Source organism: Salmo salar, unplaced genomic scaffold (assembly GCF_965601325.2).
Source record: "Salmo salar unplaced genomic scaffold, fSalSal1 ptg000743l, whole genome shotgun sequence".
Taxonomy (NCBI): Eukaryota; Metazoa; Chordata; class Actinopteri; order Salmoniformes; family Salmonidae; genus Salmo; species Salmo salar.
In genome coordinates, this window is record NW_027675484.1 from 144,769 (window position 1) to 163,753 (window position 18,985).

Consider the following 18,985-nt stretch of genomic DNA (forward strand, 5'->3'; position numbering starts at 1 on the left):
CCAAAGCCAACACCTGCTTTGGCCGTCTTTCCTTCCAGTCTCTGCTGCCAATGATTGGAACGAATTGCAAAAATCGCTGAAGTTGGAGACTTATATCTCCCTCAATAACTTTAAGCATCAGCTATCTGAGCAGCTTACCGATCGCTGCAGCTATACATAGCCCATCTCTAAATAGCCCACCCAATCTACCTACATCATCCCCATATTATTTTTATAAACTTTTTTCTGCTCTTTTGCACACCAATATTTCTACTTGTACATCATCATCTGCTCATCTATAACTCCAGTGTTAATCTGCTAAATTGTAATTACTTCGCTACTATGGCCTATTTATTGCCTTACCTCCTTACTTCATTTGCACACACTGTATATAGACTTTTCTATTGTGTTATTGACTTTACGTTTACATTTGTTTATCCCACGTGTAACTCTGTGTTGTTGTTTTTGTCGCACTGCTTTGCTTTATATTGCCAGGTCGCAGTTGTAAATGAGAACTTGTTCTCAACTGGCCTACCTGGTTAAATAAAGGAGAAATAAAAAAATAACTGCCTAAATGACTACTGATGATGGATCAGCACCTAGAGAAATATTATCACAATACTGACCCAGGATCAGCTTCTATTAGCACCTATGGCTGCAAATATTGAGGCGCCTTATTCTAATGCTTACCCAATAAAAATGCACTAAATCACGTTAGGCTAACACATCATAAAATATATTGAGACAAATTACAGACAGTAAACAAGTAGCAAAATATAATCCGTAGCCATGAAGTGCTTTGAAAGGCTGTTAAAATCACACTGATATTCTTTGGTGGTGAAAATATTGGCAGTATATTTATTTCTACATTTTCAGATATATCAGTGTCCTGAAACCTGCCTTATCTATTCATAAATTAATGTTTCATTGTTCTAAATGATCATAATAATGCTTGTAGAGAGAGAAATGTATAGTACAAATATTTGAGTAGACTGACCAGACCAGTTTAACCTGTTGGGTCTAGGGGGCAGCATTTGCACGTCTGGATAAAAAAAATGTACCCGATTTAATCTGGTTACTAATCCTACCCAGTAACTAGAATATGCATATACTTATTATATATGGATAGAAAACACTCTAAAGTTTCCAAAACTGTTTGAATGGTGTCTGTGAGTATAACAGAACTCATTTGGCAGGCAAAACCCTGAGACATTTTCTGACAGGAAGTGGATACCTGATGTGTTGTATTGACTTTAAACCTCTCCCATTGAAAAACACAGGGGTTTAGGAATATTTTGGCACTTCCTATTGCTTCCACTAGATGTCACCAGCCTTTACAAAGTGTTTTGAGTCTTCTGGAGGGAGATCTGACCGAACAAGAGCCATGGAACGGTGATGTCCCATTAGACACCTGGCGCGCTACTTCATGTTGGGTACCCTCGTTCCAATACGTTATAAAAGGCTATGCATTCGTCCACCTTGAATATTATTCATGTTCTGGTTAAAAAAGGCCCTAATGATTTATGCTATACAACGTTTGACATGTTTGAACGAACGGAAATATATTTTTTCCCCTCGTTCATGACGAGAAGTCCGGCTGGCTTACATCATGTGCTAACGAGACGGAGATTTTTGGACATAAATGATGAGCTTTTTTGAACAAAACTACATTCGTTATGGACCTGTGATACCTGGAAGTGACATCTGATGAAGAGAATCAAAGGTAATGGATTATTTACATAGTATTTTCGATTTTAGATCTCCCCAACATGACGTCTAGTCTGTATCGCAACGCGTATTTTTCTGGGCACAGTGCTCAGATTATTGCAAAGTGTGATTTCCCAGTAAGGTTATTTTTAAATCTGGCAAGTTGATTGCGTTCAAAAGATGTAAATCTATAATTCTTTAAATGACAATATAATATTTTACCAATGTTTTCTAATTTTAATTATTTAATTTCTGACGCTGACTTGACTGCCGGTTATTGGAGGGAAACGATTTCCTCAACATCAATGCCATAGTAAAACGCTGTTTTTGTATATAAATATGAACTTGATAGAACTAAAAATGCATGCATTGTCTAACATAATGTCCTAGGAGTGTCATCTGATGGAGATTGTAAAAGGTTAGTGTATCATTTTAGCTGGTTTTATGGTTTTGGTGACCCTGTCTTTGACTTGACAAAACATTACACACAACTCTTGTAAATGTACTGTCCTAACATACTCTAAATTTATGCTTTCGCCGTAAAACCTTTTTGAAATCGTAAAACGTGGTTAGATTAAGGAGATGTTTATCTTTCAAATGGTGTAACATAGTTGTATTTTTGAAAAATTTGAATTTTGACATTTATTTGGATTCAAATTTGCCGCTCTTGAAATGCACCTGCTGTTGATGGAGTGCACCACAGGTGGCACGCTAGCGTCCCACCTAGCCCCAAGAGGTTAAAAAGCAGTATCAGTCAAAAGACAGACAGTGAGGTATCAGATTTAGATTGTATTGAGTATACAGTCCACACCATATCTATTTTGACAGTGAAGATAACATTTTAATGCAGAAATGATGAAAGTGCTGAATTTTTTGGGGGTTGAAGTTGAACTGAAAAGTATAAACCTATCACAATGGAGAAAGACACATTGAAATCATTCATTTCTTATAAACCACCCTGGGATCACTCACTACTCATAAAGCACCCTGGGATCACTCACTACTCATAAACCACCCTGGGATCACTCACTACTCATAAACCACCCTGGGATCACTCACTACTCATAAAGCACCCTGGGATCACTCACTACTCATAAAGCACCCTGGGATCACTCACTACTCATAAAGCACCCTGGGATCACTCACTACTCATAAAGCACCCTGGGATCACTCCTCACTACTCATAAAGCACCCTGGGATCACTCCTCACTACTCATAAAGCACCCTGGGATCACTCACTACTCATAAAACACCCTGGGATCACTCACTACTCATAAAGCACCCTGGGATCACTCACTACTCATAAAGCACCCTGGGATCACTCCTCACTACTCATAAAACACCCTGGGATCACTCACTACTCATAAAACACCCTGGGATCACTCACTACCCATAAAGCACCCTGGGATCACTCACTACTCATAAAGCACCCTGGGATCACTCACTACTCATAAAGCACACTGGGATCACTCCTCACTACCCATAAAGCACCCTGGGATCACTCCTCACTACCCATAAAGCACCCTGGGATCACTCCTCACTACCCATAAAGCACCCTGGGATCACTCACTACTCATAAAACACCCTGGGATCACTCACTACTCATAAAACACCCTGTGATCACTCACTACCCATAAAGCACCCTGGGATCACTCACTACTCATAAAGCAACCTGGGATCACTCACTACCCATAAAGCACCCTGGGATCACTCACTACTCATAAAACACCCTGGGATCACTCACTACTCATAAAATACCCTGGGATCACTCACTACCCATAAAGCACCCTGGGATCACTCACTACTCATAAAGCACCCTGGGATCACTCACTACTCATAAAACACCCTGGGATCACTCCTCACTACTCATAAAGCACCCTGGGATCACTCACTACTCATAAAACACCCTGGGATCACTCACTACTCATAAAGCACCCTGGGATCACTCACTACTCATAAAGCACCCTGGGATCACTCACTACTCATAAAACACCCTGGGATCACTCACTACTCATAAAGCACCCTGGGATCACTCACTACTCATAAAGCACCCTGGGATCACTCCTCACTACTCATAAAGCACCCTGGGATCACTCACTACTCATAAAGCACCCTGGGATCACTCACTACTCATAAAGCACCCTGGGATCACTCACTACTCATAAAACACCCTGGGATCACTCCTCACTACTCATAAAGCACCCTGGGATCACTCACTACTCATAAAACACCCTGGGATCACTCACTACTCATAAAGCACCCTGGGATCACTCACTACTCATAAAGCACCCTGGGATCACTCACTACTCATAAAACACCCTGGGATCACTCACTACCCATAAAGCACCCTGGGATCACTCACTACTCATAAAACACCCTGGGATCACTCACTACTCATAAAGCACCCTGGGATCACTCACTACTCATAAAGCACCCTGGGATCACTCCTCACTACTCATAAAGCACCCTGGGATCACTCACTACTCATAAAGCACCCTGGGATCACTCACTACCCATAAAGCACCCTGGGATCACTCACTACTCATAAAACACCCTGGGATCACTCACTACTCATAAAACACCCTGGGATCACTCACTACCCATAAAGCACCCTGGGATCACTCACTACCCATAAAGCACCCTGGGATCACTCACTACTCATAAAACACCCTGGGATCACTCACTACTCATAAAACACCCTGGGATCACTCACTACCCATAAAGCACCCTGGGATCACTCACTACTCATAAAGAAAATGTACAACTTTTACTATTCAAAAACTAAAAATACCGTCAAATGTATTTAGAAATACGGTGATGTAATATTTTGGCCATATCGCCCAGCCCTAGTGTCTGTGTGTGTGTGTGTGTGTGTGTGTGTGTGTGTGTGTGTGTGTGTGTGTGTGTGTGTGTGTGTGTGTGTGTGTGTGTGTGTGTGTGAGTTCATTAAGTGATACACGTGTACACACACGCACACACACACACTGGACATACACACACACTGGACACACACACAGGACACACACACAGGACAAACTGGACACACACACACAGGACACACACACACATACACAGGACACACACACACACACACACACTGGACACACACTGGACACACACACACACACACACACACACACATAGGACACACACACAAACACACACATACTGGACACACACACACACAGGACACACACACAGGACAAACTGGACACACACACACACACACACAGGACACACACACACTGGACACACACACACACACACAGGACACACACACACAGGACACACACACACATACACAGTTCAAAATTCTGGAGCATAGCGCAAGCTTGATGTAATTCAATGCAGGCATGGAATATGGGACCAAATACTAAACTTATGACTACTTTAATAGAATATAAGTGAATTTGACCAAATAATTAAGACTTCTTCAAATGGGAGAACTAGATACATAAAGTGCTTTCATATCTAAACGGTAAAACAGATATGTATGAAAATACCCTCAACTAAAAGGTGACATTCTGTACTGTCACCTCATATAAAACATCTCAAATCCAAAATGCTGGAGCATAGCACCACGTTTAAAACTGTAAGCTTCACTGTCCAAACACATATGGTGTGGACTATGTGTGCCTGGTAAACACATGTGGTTCTGGTGAACAGTTATCACTTGTTGACCAACTACAGGAATACTGACCTCAGAGTCTCCAGTTTACAGTGGGGATTCCCCAGTCCAGCAGAGAGCAGCTTCACTCCTGAATCCTTCAGGTCATTGTTACTCAGGTCCAGCTCTCTCAGGTGTGAGGGGTTTGACCCCAGAGCTGAGACCAGAGAAGCACAGCCTTCCTCTGTGACTCCACAGCCTGACAGCCTGCAAAGAGATCATCATGACTTCACAAACACACTGTTAATTTAACACCAGTAGTGTAGAAGGACAATGGAAGATGCATTTGGTTTATTCTCTTAAACAAAATATAGATTCATCTTCCATCTCCTAGAATTGTATGGTCATATTGTTATACTAATGTGAACACCAATGCACTGATTCAATATGTTATTCAATATAATATTATATACATATTATAATACATATTTTTCACTAAACTGAATATTTCTTCCTGATGATTAGTTAAATATCATTTTATTTACGCACAGAACAGCTCTGGAGGCTTTGACCACTGGCAGCAGCCTCAGAAGACCTTCCTCTGATCTGGAGTATTTCTTCAGGTCAAACACATCCAGCTCCTTTTCTGAAGTCAGCAACACAAAGACCAGAGCTGACCACTGTGCAGGTGACAGGTTGGGTTTTGAGAGACTTCCTGAGCTCAGGTAGCTTTGGATCTCCTCCACTAGAGAATGGTCATTCAGTTCATTCAGACAGTGGAACAGATTGATGCTCCTCTCTGGAGAGGGATTCTCCCTGATCTTCTCCTTGATGTACTTGACTGTCTCTTCATGGCTCTGTGAGCTGCTTCTTGTCTTTGTCAGTAGACCTCGTAAGTGCTTCTGATTGGACTCCAGTGAGAGGCCCAGAAGGAAGCGGAGGAAAAGGTCCAGGTTTCCTGTCTCACTTTGTAAGGCTTTATCCACAGCACTCTTGTAGACAGTAACTTCAGGCTTGTCTTGTGTTTGCAGTTTGTCCATTAGATTCTCATTGTTGTTGATGAATGAGAGGAACACATATACAGCAGCCAGAAACTCCTGAATGCTCAGATGCACAAAGCAGTACACCTTGTCTTGGTACAGAACACATTCCTCTTTAAAGAGCTGTGTGCACAATCCTGAGTACACCGAGGCTTCATTGACATCAATGCCAGCCTCTTTCAGGTCTTCTTCATAGAAAATCAGATTGCAATTCACAAGCTGTTGAAAAGCCAGTTTTCCCAGTGACAGAATGCTCTCTTTATTCCAGTGGGGACCTGTCTCTTCTTTCCCAAGATACTTTTCATTCTTCTGTTTGGTATAAAACTCCACAATGTGTGTGTACATCTCAGTCAGAGTCTTGGGCATCTCTTCTCTCTTATGTTTCAGCATGTGTTCGAGGACTGTTGCAGAAATCCAACAGAAGACTGGAATGTGGCACATGATGTGGAGGCTCCTTGATGTCTTTATGTGTGAGATGATTCTGCTGGCCAGGTCCTCATCACTGAATCTCTTTCTGAAGTACTCCTCCTTCTGTGGGTCATTGAACCCTCGTACCTCTGTCACCTGGTCAACACACCCTGAAGGGATCTTATTGGCTGCTGCAGGTCGGGTAGTTATCCAGAGGAGAGCAGAGGGAAGCAGATTTCCCTTGATGAGATTTGTCAGCAGAACATCCACTGAGGTTGACTCTGTGACGTCACAACAGATCTTGTTATTCTGGAAGTCTAAGGGCAGTCGGCACTCATCCAGACCATCAAAGATGAACACAACTTTGTACTTGTTGTAGATGGTGATTCCTGATTGTTTGGTTTCCATTGAGAAGTGATTAAGAAGTTCAATGAAAGTGTGTTTGTCCTCTTTCATCAAATTCAGCTCCCGGAAAGGGAATGAAAATACAAATTGGACATCCTGATTTGCTTTTCCTTCAGCCCAGTCCAGAATGAACTTCTGCACAGAGACTGTTTTTCCAATGCCAGCGACTCCCTTTGTCAGCACAGTTCTGATACGTTTGTCTTGTCCAGTTAAGGGTTTGAAGATGTCGTTACATTTGATTGCAGTCTCTGGTCTTGCTTGTTTCCTGGTTGTTGTCTCAATCTGTCTCAGCTCATGTTCATTATTGACCTCTCCTGTTCCTCCCTCTGTGATGTAGAGCTCTGTGTAGATCTTATTGAGAAGTGTTGGGTTTCCTTGTTTAGCGATCCCCTCAAATACACATTGAAACTTCTTCTTTAGATTAGATTTGAGTTCACGTTGGCAAATCACAGCAAGCTCATCTGAATGAAGAAATAGCACAGAGGATATTAATATTACATCTGTTTTAATGCCTACAGTATTGTAGGACTGTTATAAAGTTTAAATTATAATCATTTATTCTCTTAACTGACTGTATAAATGTGTAAATGTTTTCATAATGCATTACAGACTGGTGTGACTGATTATTATATTATTGGCATTATTGATGGTATTATTAATGTTGTCTCTCTCTGTCTCTCTCTGTCTCTGTCTCTCTCTCTAAATTAATCAACACAATACATCCCTGCTGCTACTTGATGAGGTCACTAGGTGTTGTGTTAAGGCTGCTACAATATCATTGAGTTACACAGCTACTTTAGCTGTACTTTAGCTACAGCTTTTAAATGTTATAAAACAGCATTCAACATGAGGCAGACAGATCTTACTTTTCTCCAGTGTCTCAGCAAGCTCCTTCTGGTTCATTTTCCTCAGGACGTGCAGTGTGATCTTCAGAGCCCCCTCTCTGGCACTGCTCTCCTGCTTCTCATCTTCAGCATCCACCACTTCCTCATCCTGCTTCTGACCCTCAAAGCCTTCTGGGAGTTCTGGACTAAGAATCCTCTTGAACATCTTCAGCTCGTTCTTCACAAATGTCATAATATTCTCTTCAAGCAACTGAAATAAATAAAGTAAATAAATTAAGCAAGAGAATAAATGCTTTCTCATTAACACAATAATGAATGATTGACAGATCAACTTTACTTGAGGAAAAGAAAAACAAATGTACATAACAGGACCACATACACTGAATATGGAGGCCAGGTCTGTTTGATGACTCTGGGAAGACTGACCACTGAGAATCTCTGACTCTGATCTCTCCTGTTGGTTTCTGTGGACAAAACATGAGATTACATCTCCTCATCCAGGGAGTGAGTGAGTACGGACAGACAAACAGACACACATAGACAGAAAGCGGGACAGACAGTCAGAGACAGACAGAGACAGACAGACAGAAAGACACAATCAGAGAGACAGACAGACAGACAGAAACCGGGACAGACAGTCAGAGACAGACACAGACAGACACACACAGACAGAGACAGACACATACAGGGAGGGAATATTGTGTTTGTTTAATTAATATTGTTTAGGACTATGAAAATGGACAAAAGTATTAGCCTATGGATTATGAAAACAACAAAAAGAAATGTGAAAATGGGAGAGGAGAAATGACTAGAGACAGTGTTGTTTAACACACTGACCATGACCCATGAGTTCTTCTTACCTTTGTTCAGTAGAAAAGTCTCCCTCTCTAAAGAATATAGGACGATTCATAGACCAGTCACTCTTCATGGACACACAGCTGGGAACAGGGGAGGCTGGTCTCTCCTGCTTGATTGGACTTCAACACAACAGAGACAAACATTACATCTCTCATCTACTCTGAGCTCAGATGGGAAACATAAGAAGAGCTCTGGATCAGACAGACAGACAGACGGAGATAGATACAGAGACAGACAGACAGACAGACAGACAGACAGACAGACAGACAGACAGACAGACAGACAGACAGACAGACAGACAGACAGACAGACAGACAGACAGACAGACAGACAGACAGACAGACAGACAGACAGACAGACAGACAGACAGACAGAGCTCAGATGGGGAAACATAAGAAGAGTTTAATTCCAAAACGCTACATATCCATTTTCAGAAATGTTGGTAAATTAGCTTTTATTGTTTAAACCTGTTAGGGCTAGGGGCAGTATTTGCATGGCCGGATTAAAAAACGTACCCGATTTAATCTGGTTATTACTACTGCCCAGAAACTAGAATATGCATATAATTATTGGCTTTGGATAGAAAATACCCTAAAGTTTCTAAAACTGTTTGAATGGTGTCTGTGAGTATAACAGAACTCATATGGCAGTCAAAACCCTGAGACAAATCCTGACAGGAAACTGAAATCTGATGTGTGGATATCACTTCAAACATTTGCCATTGAAACACACAGGGGCTTGCGATTCATTTAGCACTTCCTATGGCTTCCACTAGATGTCCCCAGTCTTTACAAAGTGTTTTGAGCCTCCTACCATCAAAATTGACTGAAAGAGAGGATGTTTACCTTGGTCACAGGAAATGGGCCATTACCATTGTGACGTCGGCGCCCATGGGTACTCTCCCTTTTTGAAACGTTTTGAAAGACAATGCAACCGTCCCAATGGAATATTATTGAAGCCCTGGATGAAAAAGCCCCTAAAGATTTATGTTATACAACGTTTGACATGTTTGAACGAACTTAACCTGTTAGGGCTAGGGGGCAGTATTGACACGGCTGGATAAAAAACATACCCGATTTAATCTGGTTACCACTCCTACCCAGTAACTAGAATATGCATATACTTATTACATATGGATAGAAAACACCCTAAAGTTTCTAAAACTGTTTGAATGGTGTCTGTGAGTATAACAGAACTCAAATGGCAGGTCAAAACCTGAGAGATTCCTTTACAGGAAGTGGCCTGTCTGACCATTTCTTGAACTTCTTTTCCATCTCTATCTTTTACTAAGGATCTCTGCTCTAACGTGACACTTCCTACGTCGTCCATAGGCGCTCAGAGCCCGGGAAAAAACAGAATGTCGTCATCCCAGCCCCAGGCTGAAACACATTATCGCCTTTCTCAAGTGGCCGATCAAGGGACACTGGGCTTAGGCGCGTGACCCGACCGCCCCCGCCTTTGTGATTTTTTCCTGTGTTTGCCGAAAAGGAGATTCCCGGTCGGAATATTATCGCTTTTCTACGAGAAAAATGGCGTAAAAATTGATTTTAAACAGCGGTTGACATGCTTCGAAGTACGGTAATGGAATATTTAGAATTTTTTGGTCACGAATTGCGCCATGCACTACCATTTCGGATAGTGTCTGGAACGCACGAACAAAACGCCGCTATTCGGATATAACGATGGATTATTTTGGACCAAACCAACATTTGTTATTGAAGTAGCAGTCCTGGGAGTGCATTCTGACGAAGACAACAAAAGGTAATCAAACTTTTATAATAGTAAATATGATTATGGTGAGTGCTAAACTTGCCGGGTGTCTAAATAGCTAGCCCGTGATGCCTGGGCTATGTACTTAGAATATTGCAAAATGTGCTTTCACCAAAAAGCTATTTTAAAATCGGACATATCGAGTGCATAGAGGAGGTCTGTATCTATAATTCTTAAAATAATTGTTATGCTTTTTGTGAACGTTTATCGTGAGTAATTTACTAAAATGTTAGCGAATTTACCGGAAGTTTGCAGGGGGTATGCTAGTTCTGACTGTCACATGCTAATGTAAAAAGCTGGTTTTTGATATAAATATGAACTTGATTGAACAAAACATGCATGTATTGTATAACATAATGTCCTAGGAGTGTCATCTGATGAAGATCATCAAAGGTTAGTGCTGCATTTAGCTGTGGTTTTGGTTTTTGTGACATTATATGGTAGCTTGAAAAATGGGTGTCTGATTATTTCTGGCTGGGTACTCTCCTGACAATCTAATATTTTGCTTTCGCTGTAAAGCCTTTTTGAAATCGGACAATGTGGTTAGATTAACGAGTCTTGTCTTTAAAATGGTGTAAAATAGTCATATGTTTGAGAAATTTAAGTTATAGCATTTTTGAGGTATTTGTATTTCGCGCCACGCGATTCCACTGGCTGTTGACCTCGCCTAGACAGGTTAACCTCTCTCGGGTATGTGGGACGAATCGTCCCACCTCGTCAACAGCCAGTGGAATCGAGTGGCGCGAAATACGAAAAACCTTAAAAATGCTATTACTTCAATTTCTCAAACATATGACTTCATGTGATTCATATGATGTATGTCATGACAAAAAATTTCAAAATATTCCATTACTGTACTTCGAAGCATGTCAAACGCTGTTTAAAATAATTTTTTATGCTATTTTTCTCGTAAAATAGCGATAATATTCCAACTGGGCGTCGTTGTTTTCGGTCAAAGGCTGAAAGAAAAACATGGCCACTTCTCGGGGCCGCGCATCTCCTGTCTCTGAGCCACCAGCCTGACCCCTCACAAACAGCGCTCCTGTACCTAGCCCAGAGACAGCAGAGATCTCATTCCACTTTCTGGCACCTTCAGAGAGCCTATGGGAGCCTTAGAAATTGTCACGTTACAGCAGAGATCCTGTATTTTCGACAGAGATGCCACAGAAGCACAAGAAATGGTCAGAGAGGGCACTTCCTGTATGAAATCTTCTCATGTTTTGGCCTGCCATATGAGTTATGTTATACTCACAGACACCATTCAAACAGTTTTATAAACTTTAGAGTGTTTTCTATCCAAATCTACCAATTATATGCATATTCGCGTTTCTGGAAAAGAGTAGTAACCAGTTTAAATCGGGTACGTTTTTTATCCGGCCGTGAAAATACTGCCCCCTACCCTAGAGAGGTTAACACAGTGTCCAAAGAAGGGCCAGATGTATACAGAATGGTGTCGTCTGAGTAGAGGTGGATCAAGGAATCACCCGCAGCATGAGCAACATCGTTGGTATATACAGAGAAAAGAGCCGGTCCGAGAATTGAACCCTGTGGTACCCCCACAGAGACTACCAGAGGTCCGGACAACAGGCCCTCCGATTTGACACATTGAATTCTATCTAAGAAGTAGTTGGTGAACCAGGCGAGTCAGTCATTTGAGAAACCAAGACTGTTGAGTCTGCCGATAAGAATACAGTGATTGACAGAGTCGAAAGCCTTGGCCAGGTCGAAGAAGAGGGCTGTACAGTACTGTCTTTTATCGATGGCGGTTATGATATCGTTTAGTACCTTGAGTGTGGCTGAGGTGCACCCGTGTCCAGCTCGGAAACCGGATTGCACAGCGGAGAAGGTACGGTGAGATTCGAAATGGTCAGTGATCTGTTTGTTAACTTGGATGTTGATGACTTTAGAAAGGCAGGGCATGATGGATATAGGTCTGTAACAGTTTGGGTCTAGAGTGTCACCCCCTTTGAAGAGGGGGATGACCGCGGAAGTGTTCCAATCTTTAGGAATCTCGGACGATACGAAAGAGAGGTTGAACAGACTAGTAATAGGGGTTGCCACAATGGCGGCGGATAATTTTAGAAAGAGAGGGTCCAGGTTGTCTAGTCCAGCTGATTTGTAGGGGTCCAGGTTGTCTAGTCCAGCTGATTTGTAGGGGTCCAGGTTGTCTAGTCCAGCTGATTTGTAGGGGTCCAGGTTGTCTAGTCCAGCTGATTTGTAGGGGTCCAGATTGTCTAGTCCAGCTGATTTGTAGGGGTCCAGGTTGTCTAGTCCAACTGATTTGTAGGGGTCCAGGTTGTCTAGTCCAACTGATTTGTAGGGGTCCAGGTTGTCTAGTCCAGCTGATTTGTAGCGGTCCAGGTTGTCTAGTCCAGCTGATTTGTAGGGGTCCAGGTTGTCTAGTCCAGCTGATTTGTAGGGGTCCAGGTTGTCTAGCCCAGCTGATTTGTAGGGGTCCAGGTTGTCTAGTCCAGCTGATTTGTAGGGGTCCAGGTTGTCTAGCCCAGCTGATTTGTAGGGGTCCAGGTTGTCAAGCCCAGCTGATTTGTAGGGGTCCAGGTTTTGCAACTCTTTCAGAACATCAGCTATCTGAATTTGGGTGAAGGAGAAGATGGGGAGGCTTGGGCAAGTAGCTGCGGGGGGTGGGGAGCTGTTGGCCGGGGTTGGGGTAGCCAGGAGGAAAGCATGGCCAGCCGTAGAGAAATGCTAATTGAAATTCTCAATTATTGTGGAGTTATCGGTTGTGAGTGTTTCCTAGCCTCAGTGCAGTGGGCAGCTGGAAGGAGGTGCTCTTATTCTCCATGGACCTTACAGTGTCCCAAAACTTTTTGGAGTTAGAGCGACAGGATAAAAATGTCTGTTTGAAAAAGCTAGCCTTTGCTTTCCTAACTGACTGTGAATTGGTTCCTGACTTCCCTGAAAAGTTGCATATCGCGGGCAGTATTCAATGCTAGTGCAGTACGCCACAGGATGTTTTTGTGCTGGTCGAGGGCAGTCAGGTATGGAGTGAACCAAGGGCTATATCTGTTCTTAGTTCTACATTTTTTGAAAGGGGCATGCTTATTTAAAGCATCAGACAAGTTACGTACATATAGTTGATTTTATTAAAACACATGGAGCGATTGGTAGAAAGAACAGATGACTCTTGGTTGACCAAGATGTATTTTAGGTGAGGGCAGCACTAGAACATGATGTTGGGGCTCCCGAGTGGCACAGCGGTCTAAGACACTGCATCTCAGTGCTAGAGGCGTCACTACAGGCTGTATCACAACCGGCCGTGATTGGGAGTCCCATAGGGTGGTGCACAATTGGCCCAGCGTCGTCCGGGGTAGGCCATCATTGGAAATAAGAATTTGTTCTTAACTGACTTGCCTAATTAAATAAAGGTTACATTTAAATAAATAAGTGTTTTTTGACAAACCGTTTTTTACAAACCCGTCAAGGCTCCAAATTTGAGAAGGGTTTAAAACAAAGGTTTCAAACCAATGCATGAATGTAATTGAATCTAGGTATGTTTCGCCTTTAATGTAATGACATGAAAAAAATTGGCTGAATATTATACAATGACTTATCAACAGCTCTAATAATTTGCCTCCACAGGAAATCTACACTGGTAATTCTATAATATACTATATAGCCTAGAAACCTGGTTAAACCATCATTATGACATCATGGATGAATTCTAGAATATACTATATAGCCTAGAAACCTGGTTAAACAATCATTATGACATCATGGATGAATTCTAGAATATACTATATATCCTAGAAACCTGGTTAAACTATCATTATGACATCATGGATGAATTCTAGAATATACTATATAGCCTAGAAACCTGGTTAAACAATCATTATGACATCATGGATGAATTCTAGAATATACTATATATCCTAGAAACCTGGTTAAACTATCATTATGACATCATGGATGAATTCTAGAATATACTATATAGCCTAGAAACCTGGTTAAACAATCATTATGACATCATGGATGAATTCTAGAATATACTATATAGCCTAGTAACCTGGTTAAACTATCATTATGACATCATGGATGAATTCTAGAATATACTATATATCCTAGAAACCTGGTTAAACTATCATTATGACATCATGGATGAATTCTAGAATATACTATATAGCCTAGAAACCTGGTTAAACAATCATTATGACATCATGGATTAATTCTAGAATATACTATATAGCCTAGTAACCTGGTTAAACTATCATTATGACATCATGGATGAATTCTAGAATATACTATATAGCCTAGAAACCTGGTTAAACAATCATTATGACATCATGGATGAATTCTAGAATATACTATTTATCCTAGAAACCTGGTTAAACTATCATTATGACATCATGGATGAATTCTAGAATATACTATTTATCCTAGAAACCTGGTTAAACTATCATTATGACATCATGGATGAATTCTAGAATATACTATATATCCTAGAAACCTGGTTAAACTATCATTATGACATCATGGATGAATTCTAGAATATACTATATAGCCTAGTAACCTGGTTAAACTATCATTATGACATCATGGATGAATTCTAGAATATACTATATATCCTAGAAACCTGGTTAAACTATCATTATGACATCATGGATGAATTCTAGAATATACTATATATCCTAGAAACCTGGTTAAACTATCATTATGACATCCTGGATGAATAAATTTGAGTGGTTACACTCCTCCTTCCCCCATCCCTCAGCTGTTTACCAAACCAAGCCTCTGGGCAGCCATTTTGTTACTGTTGAAAAAACCCACACAACCCAGCAATCTGCCGTTCAAACAATAACAAAGCTGTACTTCCACCACTGTTTTGGTTATAAGATGATTATGGGGTTGGAGAAATGTAACTACTCTCAAATTCATAGACAGACCTATGGATGCAAGGACTGACCATCCATGATATCAACATTATAGTTTAAACTATGTTGAGGCTATACAGTGTTGGTTTACATTGTTTCTAAACATTGGAGTAAAAAAAAGATTATTTGGGGTTCTGATGTGGTACAACAGTTGAACTAAGCTCATGAGGCATGTGGTATATTCTTCAAGAATCAATGGCTATAAATTAATAATTTAAAAGTCACAATATGGATGTAGCTATTGCATATTTCCGCTTTAACACCACACATCAGTTCAACAACTGCAGAGTTTGTGCCTCTGTATTTAAGACAGTACTTACTAGTGTTAATCAGGGAACGGTTTCTCAAAACCATCTTATGGCTAAGTTCACCGTTAGAACCATTGGACGCCTTAAGATGCGTTTGGGAAACCGGGCCCAGATGTCCAGTTTCCTCCTCTATCGATGTAACAGTCATCTCCCCCTCTTCCTCTTTCACTCCATAAACTGCATCCTCCTCTTCTTTTACTGTAACATCCTCCTCCTCTTTCACTCTGAACGAGTCTTTTTCTTCTTTCACAGTAACGGCCTCACCCTCTACTTCTTGTTTTACTGTGATATTCTCTTCTTTAGCAGGAGGAGAGTAGCTCAGTGACCGCATGGTCGGAGATGTTAGCTAGCTAGGCTAATGCTAACTTAACCAGCCCGCTAGCTGAATAATAACAACAACACCGTAAATATGAAATTAAATCGGATAACTAACTAGACGACAGTAGTGGGTTTAAAACACAGAGGCTAATATACACTAACGCGTCTAAAGAGCTTTATCGGTTCGGCTATTTTGTCTAGCAAACTACCGTGGTGTCCGACTAACTGTTGCTGATGTTGAAAGAAGAGTTCCGTCCACTAGATTATACGTCACACCAACAGCATTACCTTAAATTCCCAGACCGCCATCTGCTGACTGGAGTGGGTAACGCAGTTGAGTAAAATGTTTATTTTGTCAGACAAAAGTTAAAGGGTAGGAATAAGGGACATCGCTGGTCCTAAAATATTCATTACCCCTCCCCCACCCTAAATAAATCAATATCAGTCAATATATTTTTCTGTGATTTTTTTTTTTTCGTCAACCGTTCCATCGCATCTTAAACTCCTAGGACCGGGGGAGGCTGCTGCTGCACCAGTGACTGTTAGACTTTCTTCAGAAATACTAGGAGAGAGGGGTACCCCTACACAGAACTGAACTGGATCAAAGATGGAGGACAGAAACACTAGGAGAGAGGGGTACCCCTACACAGAACTGATCTGGATCAAAGATGGCGGACAGAAATACTAGGAGAGAGGGGTACCCCTACACAGAACTAAACTGTATCAAAGATTGCGGGCAGAAATACTAGGAGAGAGGGGTACCCCTACACAGAACTGAACTGGATCTAAGATGGAGGACAGAAATACTAGGAGAGAGGGGTACCCCTACACAGAACTGAACTGGATCAAAGATGGCGGACAGAAATACTAGGAGAGAGGGGTACCCCTACACAGAACTGAACTGGATCAAAGATGGAGGACAGAAACACTAGGAGAGAGGGGTACCCCTACACAGAACTAAACTGTATCAAAGATTGCGGGCAGAAATACTAGGAGAGAGGGGTACCCCTACACAGAACTGAACTGGATCTAAGATGGAGGACAGAAATACTAGGAGAGAGGGGTACCCCTACACAGAACTGAACTGGATCTAAGATGGAGGACAGAAATACTAGGAGAGAGGGGTACCCCTACACAGAACTGAACTGGATCTAAGATGGAGGACAGAAATACTAGGAGAGAGGGGTACCCCTACACAGAACTGAACTGGATCAAAGATGGCGGACAGAAATACTAGGAGAGAGGGGTACCCCTACACAGAACTAAACTGTATCAAAGATGGCGGGCAGAAATACTAGGAGAGAGGGGTACCCCTACACAGAACTGAACTGGATCTAAGATGGAGGACAGAAATACTAGGAGAGAGGGGTACCCCTACACAGAACTGAACTGGATCTAAGATGGAGGACAGAAACACTAGGAGAGAGTGGTACCCCTACACAGAACTGATCTGGATCAAAGATGGAGGACAGAAACACTAGGAGAGTGGTACCCCTACACAGAACTGATCTGGATCAAAGATGGAGGACAGAAACACTAGGAGAGAGGGATACCCCTACACAGAACTGAACTGTATCAAAGATGGAGGACAGAAACACTAGGAGAGAGGGGTTTTTATTTTATTATTTTTTATTTTTAAGTTTGCACAGATCTTTATTTAACTTGCTATAAATAACAGTAACATGCAAAACATAAACATAACATAACATAACAGCCAGAGGGAATCCAAAGAGATTAGAGAAAAATAAAAAAAACTATTATATCAAATCAAATACAGACATATATCGAATACATTTTTTTGACATATTGTTTTGTATACGTTTTAAAGATTCTACGTACTGTTCCAAATCAGATAAAAAAATTAAGAAAAGGGGCTTTTTCTTCATAAATTTTGATTTGTGGATGAAAGATTTTCCTAATAAAAGAAAGAGATTTATGACATACTCACGTTCAATTGTGGAATCAGTGTAGTAAAATAATATGTCAAACTTAGTAATATCAATGGTTGTATGCAATTTGCGGCTAAGATATAGTTTTACATCAGTCCAAAACACTTCACTATATAAACAATTACAGAATAAGTGTTCAATAGATTCAGTTTCTAGTTCACAAAAACTGCATTCACTGGTAACGTCAAATATATATTTAGAAATCAAGCTATTACACGGATAGCATCTATGGATTATCTTAAAGGAGATCTCCTTTACTTTATTGGTCACCATAAATCTGTGTGGAGTGAGCCAAGCACGGCGCCAGTTTACATCAAACGATGAAGCCCAACAAAATATAGCAGAGGGAATAGACTTCCTGTAGAAAATATCCCTTATTAAACGATTGTTGAATTTCGTATCTAGTAGACCAATGCCATTCAACTGAATATCGCTTACAATCGGAGATATTCCAAAATATGCATTATTCTGAAGTAAAGTTTTTATCCCACTAGGTATAGCTTTAATAACAGTGTCATATTCCTTGCTTGAAACCTCAAAGTTGTATATTTCCATAAATTCTCTCCGTGTAAATAGATTCCCACTGTTATTAACCAATTGGCTGACAAGAACAATGTTTTTCGAGAACCATTTATGGTTAAATAACATCTTATTTCTATGTAATATTGACCCATTGTTCCAAATAAAACATTTATGAGGTGAAAAGTTGTGTTTATACAACAAAGCCCAGCACATTAAAGCCTGCTTGTGAAAAACCGCCAGTTTCACAGGAATTTTACCCACAATATATGGACATTGTAGTAAAAAATTAAGCCCGCCGAACTTCTGAAAAACAAAATGAGGTATAATATTCCAGAAGCTATGAGGATTTTTTATGTACCTTTTAATCCAGTTGACCCTTG